We start from the raw sequence: 7,363 nt of genomic DNA on the forward strand, positions 1-7,363 counted from the left end.
CAATGCACTTAGTCCAAGCAGGAAATAAATATGTTACAAATTACACAGGGATGCAAACAGCCTTAAGAAGTGAACTAAGGCTTTAGTACAACCCTGGCAGTGGAAGGTCTCTGTGCCCTCTAAGTGTTGACCTAATTTCCTAGGGCTGTAGACAACATCCTCTACCTAACTGAACGAGACTAGGAATGGTTCTCACATAGTGTATCCATTCTCAACGATAAGCTATAAGCTATATCCTTTCCCTAGACAAAAGAAAAATGTTGCTGATGTCAGCAGGATAGATCAAGAAAGAGAAGAGCTCAAGGATCTTGGGGAGGGTGGAAATAAAAGTTCCCTGTGGAAACAGATGGAGGAATGTGTGACGCACGGACCTATGCGTGTCCTTTACTTGTGCTCTTTTGCTGGGACACGATCTCTTCCTTCACTCTAGCTCGTGAGCTGCCTCCTTGCACAATATTGCACATTGCTCTTTCTAATGCCACAGTAAAGATTAAGGTATTTTTAACTCATAGAAAAAAAAGAAAGAGATGTATTTGTTCAACTTAAACACTACATCTTCACAGAATCCTCCATTGATTCCCTTGATTTTGACTGAGCACCATCCACCCCCTGTGCAGTTCTCTGTGCACTTCCAGGCTCATGTGTGCATTCACCAGTACTCTAAATATTTACCTAACTGTATTATTCCCACTATACCAGGTATCCTCTAGATAATATTGAAAGCTCATCTAGCAAAATTTGTATATATCTTTGGTACTGAGATGTTATAAGTAAAAAAATCTGATTAGAGAGAAATGTCACAGATTGATTAAAATTTGAAAAGTTTACTTAATTCTTGAGACCACATTTAGTTTTCCTTGTGCTCATTTCTCTCTTTGCTCTAGTCGTTCACCTGAGGTGAATTTTTGAATCTACGTAAATTTGAATTTGCTTAGGCACCCATTTAGACTATTTTAACTCCAAGAAATAATTCATTCATAAACTACTCCTCTCATTTGTTAGAAGAGTTGGGGTTTTCTTAATGTGTTTAGTACAGGGTCTACACGGTCTCACTGCGTAGACAGCACTCATAGTGATACTCCTGATTTCAGCCTCCCAAGTGCTGGGATTACAAGTGCCTGCCACCATGCCCAGTCTCAATCATCTTCTCAGTGCCCCCCGGGGACAGGCCAGCACAGTATGCTGGAATCAAACCCTGGCCACTGTGCGCTTCCTGAGCAGGTACTTCCGTCCACTGAGCTATCTGGTCAGCCTTTTGGAGAGGTTAATGTCTAATATAATGTTAACAAACCACACACACACACATATGCATAAGTACATACAAACTCAAATTAGTCCCTTCAATTTTTGTTTATCAGGTAAACTCACTTTGACACCTGGTCCAGAAAACATTCTTCAAAGAATAAAATGACATGCTACTAATATTATTGAAACTAATTACTTAATTCTAAGATTTTTTTTGTATTTTAGGGAAGGGTCTACAGGGTATTCAGGGTCTCACTACTAGATCAGACTCGTAGTGATCCACCAGTTTACAGCTTCCCAAAGTGCTGGGATTATAGGGGCGCGCCACCACACCCAGTTCCCATTGCCTTATCATTGCACCCCTGTGGCAGGGCTGGCACTGCAGGCCTGGGGATCGAATCCCCAACCCTGCACCTGCTTGCAGGTGCTTTAATCCGCTGAGCTATTTGGCCAGCCCACCTCATGATATCTTAAGAGACTTATTCATTGTACAAAATTTGAGATCTGTATTTTCTTTTAAAAATTTGAAAATGAGAGGTGGAAATAAATGTATTGTGAAGTCTGCCAAATACTTACATTTTTTTAAATATAGGTTATAGAAATGGAAGGAAATGATTCCATTCTCATTATTTCATAGATGAAGAAGCTGAAGGTCAGAAAAGAATTGTTACTCCAAACTATCGAGTTCATAAGCCACAGAACCCCTCAGGTGCTCTATTGTTCTTAACCAGGGCAAAAGAAATAAAGCACAGGTGACATCTGGGTAAATATGGTGGATATATATGTACTCATCTCTGATGGCTGAGGCAGGATCAAATTAATAATAAAGGAATAAATGTGTTAAGAATAACTTGGATGAAAGGAATAAAAATAAGACATGACAGAAAACTGCAAATTTCCACACCACCTATAGACCAATGCAATGACAGGGACTGGAGTACCAACCCAGGGTCTTCTGGTTCATACTCAATGTATGTCATTATATTAAACAAGTATTTTTGGTAAACAAACCCCACGTAGGGGGAGCTTTGTTCCCACAAGCTGTGTCTGCTTATGTAAGATAATGAATGTCTACTTGAACCTCGTGTCCTTTTTATAGCTACAGAGAGTGAATAATGTATTTTCAAATAAGAAATGCATTTTATACTAGAACACAGAAAATATACAATATCTGCTCTTGTTTGGTGGAACACATAATCCAGCAAATTCCTGGATAATGTAGAAAAGGAAGTAAATGATCTCTACAAACAATAGTTCATGAATTTTTCTCTTTTCTTGGTTCCTTTTTTAGAACTGCCTTGTGTTTTAGCCTCTTCAATTAAAAAATTCTTTGACCCATTTTTACTAATTCCTTTGCATTTTTCTGAACTCTCAGAAAAATGTTCTTTTCTCTGATAAGGCAATTCTCAAATTTCACATTAGCACAGTATGTTGACATTTTCCTTTGCGTAATGTAATCTGCACAGGCTTGTTCCCCCATGTTTCTTACTTATTCATTATCTTTTATATGATACTTGTATTATGCCAATTATTCTTTCTATCCATACACTGTTTGAATAGATAGAGCAAGGGTATTGGGTTTCTATATTCCTGAATCTCCTTCCAGGTTGATTTGATTTGATTTAGAAATGTGCTACATTATTAATTTTGAAATATTCCCCTAGAAATGATCAAGTTCTGAGGAAAAAATTCTCCTGTGATAGTTAAGCTTAATTGTTGACTTGATTCACTTGGGTGCTTCCCCAAGAATTGATGAAGTGCTCAAAGGGTTGTGTGGGGTCAGGTCATGAAAATGTGCTCTCAGGGGTCTATATCTGGTTCTTGTTTCTTTTACTGTTAGTGCTTTTCCAGTGCTCTGCTTCCTGGATGTTATGAACTAAGATGCTTTCTCCCTAGCACTTTCTACCATGATGGTTCTATGTTGGGCCCAGTAGAATGTGGACTGAATTATCTGTAACCATAAGCCAAGTAAACCTCTCCTTGGTTAAGCTGTGGCTATAAGAATTTTTTTCCCCTAGCAACATGAAAACTAATAACTGTATCTCCTCAGAGAATAGAAAGTAAGATCTTGCTTTGAAGAATTGAGAGAAGCAAGTTAAGATGAAGTGGACTCTGCTAGAGTGAAAGGTCTTACTGTTCATTATGTGTAAATTTACTCCACCCTCCTGATGTATGAGGAAGCCCCCTATTCATGTAGGCCAGATGTCCTCTCATTGAAAGATCATGTGTTTCAATTTCTCCAGGATTAAAAGAATACCATGCCTTGTAGGATTCGGGAAAGGACAACATGAGCTGGAAAAAAGTCTAGGAAATTTGGCTATGGCTTGAGTGAACTTCCTGTCAATCCTCTTGATTTCATATGACTTTTATCTGATCTTCTACCTTCCAATATTAGCATTTTACAACATATGTCATCATCCTTGGTTTTCCCTTGCTGGTTCATGAATAAATTGAAAATGCTTTCATTTTTCAGGTGACATTAAGATAGGGGGAAGGTTAAGACATGTACTCACTTTGTCTTTTTTTCTGAATATTTTTTTTTCTCAATATGAAGGTATTTTAAGAAACGAAAACATTTAGTGGGATACACATGGAATTTCAGCACTCTGGAGGCTGAAGTGGAAAGATAATAAGTTCCATCCTAGCATAGGTAGCTTAATGACTCAGCAAGACCCTGGCTCAAAGCAAAACCATTTTCAAAAGGGTAGAGAAGCAGCTCAGTGACAATGTTTTGAATTTAATCTCTTGCACCATAAATGAATGAATTTTTTTTAAAATTTAAGATGTTGAGTTTTTTTATTCCTCATGTATAGTTTCAAACCTGTTTGTTAACCAATAAGACAAAACAATTTGTAATGCTTCAGTATGAATTACAAAATTATCTATATGCAAAGTGATTTGGGTTCTGTTTTTAAAAATTGGTTAAACTTACATAAACCAAAATACTGGAAACAAAATAGGACATGCAGTTGATCAGAGATAATTGAATAGCATTTCACTGAGTTAAGCTTGCCTTTTTTTTACAGATTTAAAGATTCTATGGAATCTATAGATTTATAGATAGAAACATGACAACATATTTTTATTAGATATTTCAGTGGTGAAATTAGACTTCCTGAAACACTCACTGGAAACCCTTTTAGTATAAAGTAGAATTCTGACACTCAAATTAATTTGTAAACTGCCTCTTATTGTGTAGCATAGGGAACCATTCAGGAAATTTAATATTAATAATCAAAGATCTGGTGAGATAGCTCAGTGGACAAAGTGCCTGCTTAGGCAAGCACAGGGACCTGCATCCTATCCCCAGCACCACATGCCACCCTGGCCCACCCTGACTTGGCCCCAGTCCTAGTGGTGCACGCCTGGAATCGCAGCCTTGGGAAGGCTGAAAACAGGGGATTTGAGTCCAAGCTGAGTAGTAAGACCCTGTGCTAAATACGTGAATATAAATTTATAATCAATTAAAATTTCATAGCATTACATTTATAAATTGAGAATATTGAAATGTTCTACTATGTGAGATCTGCAGGAATATGAGTCACTGTGCTAAGCTGAAACAAGCTTCTCAGTAACTTTTAAGTGTCACAAATCACTTTCTTACTTTGGGTCATAATGGTGTTATCAGATTTCTTTTGCATTTTAATTTGGGTGGCAGATAACTCAAAGCATTTCCTTAAGTTTACATGTTTTGATTGAAGAAAGGTAATTCATGATGACTGCAAGCGTGAACCCTCTCAAATTTTCAAAACTGGAAAAGTAGTATAGAAAACAAAACAAAAGAATAGATTTACTATTGGAGATAAAATGAATAGAAAAGCAATAGTACACTGAAAAATATATGAAATATACATATGAGAAATCAGCCTATGTGAATAAAATGCGGAACATTTAACAGGCTCAAATTTTGAAGGTGTGTATAAATTAAACAATTTAGAAATTCAGATTGGAAAGTCTGATAAAACTTCAGTAGAATTTCAGAATTATGAACTTCTGAAACAGGAAAGAATATGTTTTTCATAGTTGTAATTTTCTGACCACAATATATAGTAACATATTAAAAGTATTCACTTAGTCAAAATATTTATAGATAGGAGATCATTATTACAAAGTATTACATTTAATTAAACATTAAATGTTTAATGATAATCATATTTCTTTTGTGATGGCTTTCCAAATTAGTCTTGCTGCTGATATCTTTGGAGCATAGGGCAAGGGTAAAAAGAGAAACCCTCAAAACATACATAAATATTTCAATGTCATTAAATATTTCCTGTTCCAATCTACATACTCATCCATAATGCCTACCACAATGTGTGCTCTAGTGATTTTTCTCCATAATCTACTGCCTGACGGAACCACAGTCTGCGTCCCGACCCTACCACCATCCTTGTCAAAGGACGGCACCACTTATACAGATTGCAGTTAGGCCAGGCTTAGGCCCCTGACAGGGTTGCCCAAACTGAGCTGGAAAACAGCTGAACCTGCTAGTTGCAAATTCAAAAAGCTTCATCACAGTCAACAAGCAAGTGAAGAAAAAAACTCTTTGCTAGCCACTTATCAGACAAAGGTTAAAACACCTACAATGTATAAAGATGTCAAAAAAATTAACAAAATAATCCAATCAACTAATGAAGGAGTGATCTAAGTAGATACTTCACAAAGCAGGAAGTACAAATGGTAAGTAAATATATGAAGCAATAGGTTCAGTATCCTTAGCGATCAGGGGGACAATGCAGATTAAACTTACACTGGGATTCCAGCTTCACTCTCTTAAATTGTCCATGATAAAAATTCAAAATTACTGGCAAAGTTATAGAGAAAAAAATATTTCCACATTGCTGATGGAAATGTAGTCAGTGTTGGCCATTCAGTGGGTCCTAGGGAGATTTTCAAGAGGAAATCCCAAGGTTAAGGAACGCCCATGTGCAAGACATCAGTAATGTCAGTAATGTTTTCCACTTGTGTAATTCTACTTCTATTGCCTCGGCTTTTGGTATCACATTCAAGAAATCAATTCCAAGACCAACATCAAGATTTCCCTTGTGTTTCCTGTTAGGCATTTTACAATTCCAGGATTTTCATCACAGTTAAGTCATTGATAAATTTTGAGTTAACTTTTGTGAATGGTTATTTTCTTAAGTATGTATACAGTTTCTTCAAAAATGAGACTGTAATTTCATCATTATATATTCTTAGACTACTTCTCAAAGAGTTCTTAGCAGCACGTATATAGGTTTATTTGGGGTCTCTCTTCTGTTCTACTGGTCAAATTATTTTTCAGGTATTTGGATAGCACCCACAATTGTGCACAGGCTGAGCAAGCACTGTACCACTGCATCCTTGAGGTGCTGCATACTTGGGATTTGTTGTTGTTGTTGTTTTGAAATATGATAATGCTAAATTGCTAACTTGTGATTATCCTAAGTGTCCTGACTATCTGGAATTATAGGTATGCATCACCATGTCTAGTTTAATTTGTCATCTGTTTCATAACAAAACAAACAATAAAACAGAATGAAGACACAACTAACAATCTGCAACCCTGATATCATGTAAAAAGTTTTTGAATGGCTGGTTGAACTTCTGTGACTCACCAGGTAAAAAAATCAGAGAAACTCGATTATTTTTTAATAAGAAAGGGCAAAGGATTTAAGTGGTTTGTTCTGCACAAAAGACATGAATGAGAAGTAGATATATGAAAAAGCATTTAACACAACTAGTTGCCAGAGAAAGATCATTGGATACTTGTTAGGATGCTTAGTATAAAGCAAGAAGAAATATTGGTGAGGTTATGTAGAAAATGGAACATGTCTACACTGTTGGTGGAAATGCAAAATGATTCATCAGCTATAGAAAATGGTATAGAGTTTCCTTGAAAAGTACAAATAGAAATACTGTAGGCTGCAGCATTATTGCTTCTAGACATGTGTCCAAAATAACTGATATCAGGATCCTGAAGAGATACCCACACTCCTATGTCAATAGCAACGTTGGTCACAATGGCGAGAGAGCATCAAGCCTCAGCCTGTTGGCAGATGAATGGATTAGAGAATGCTATGCAGACACACAGTGGATTTACACCCAGGTTTTCAAAAGAAAGCTTACATCAATGTGC

The sequence above is a fragment of the Octodon degus genome, unplaced genomic scaffold (assembly GCF_000260255.1).
Source record: "Octodon degus isolate 3935 unplaced genomic scaffold, OctDeg1.0 scaffold00366, whole genome shotgun sequence".
Lineage (NCBI taxonomy): Eukaryota > Metazoa > Chordata > Mammalia > Rodentia > Octodontidae > Octodon > Octodon degus.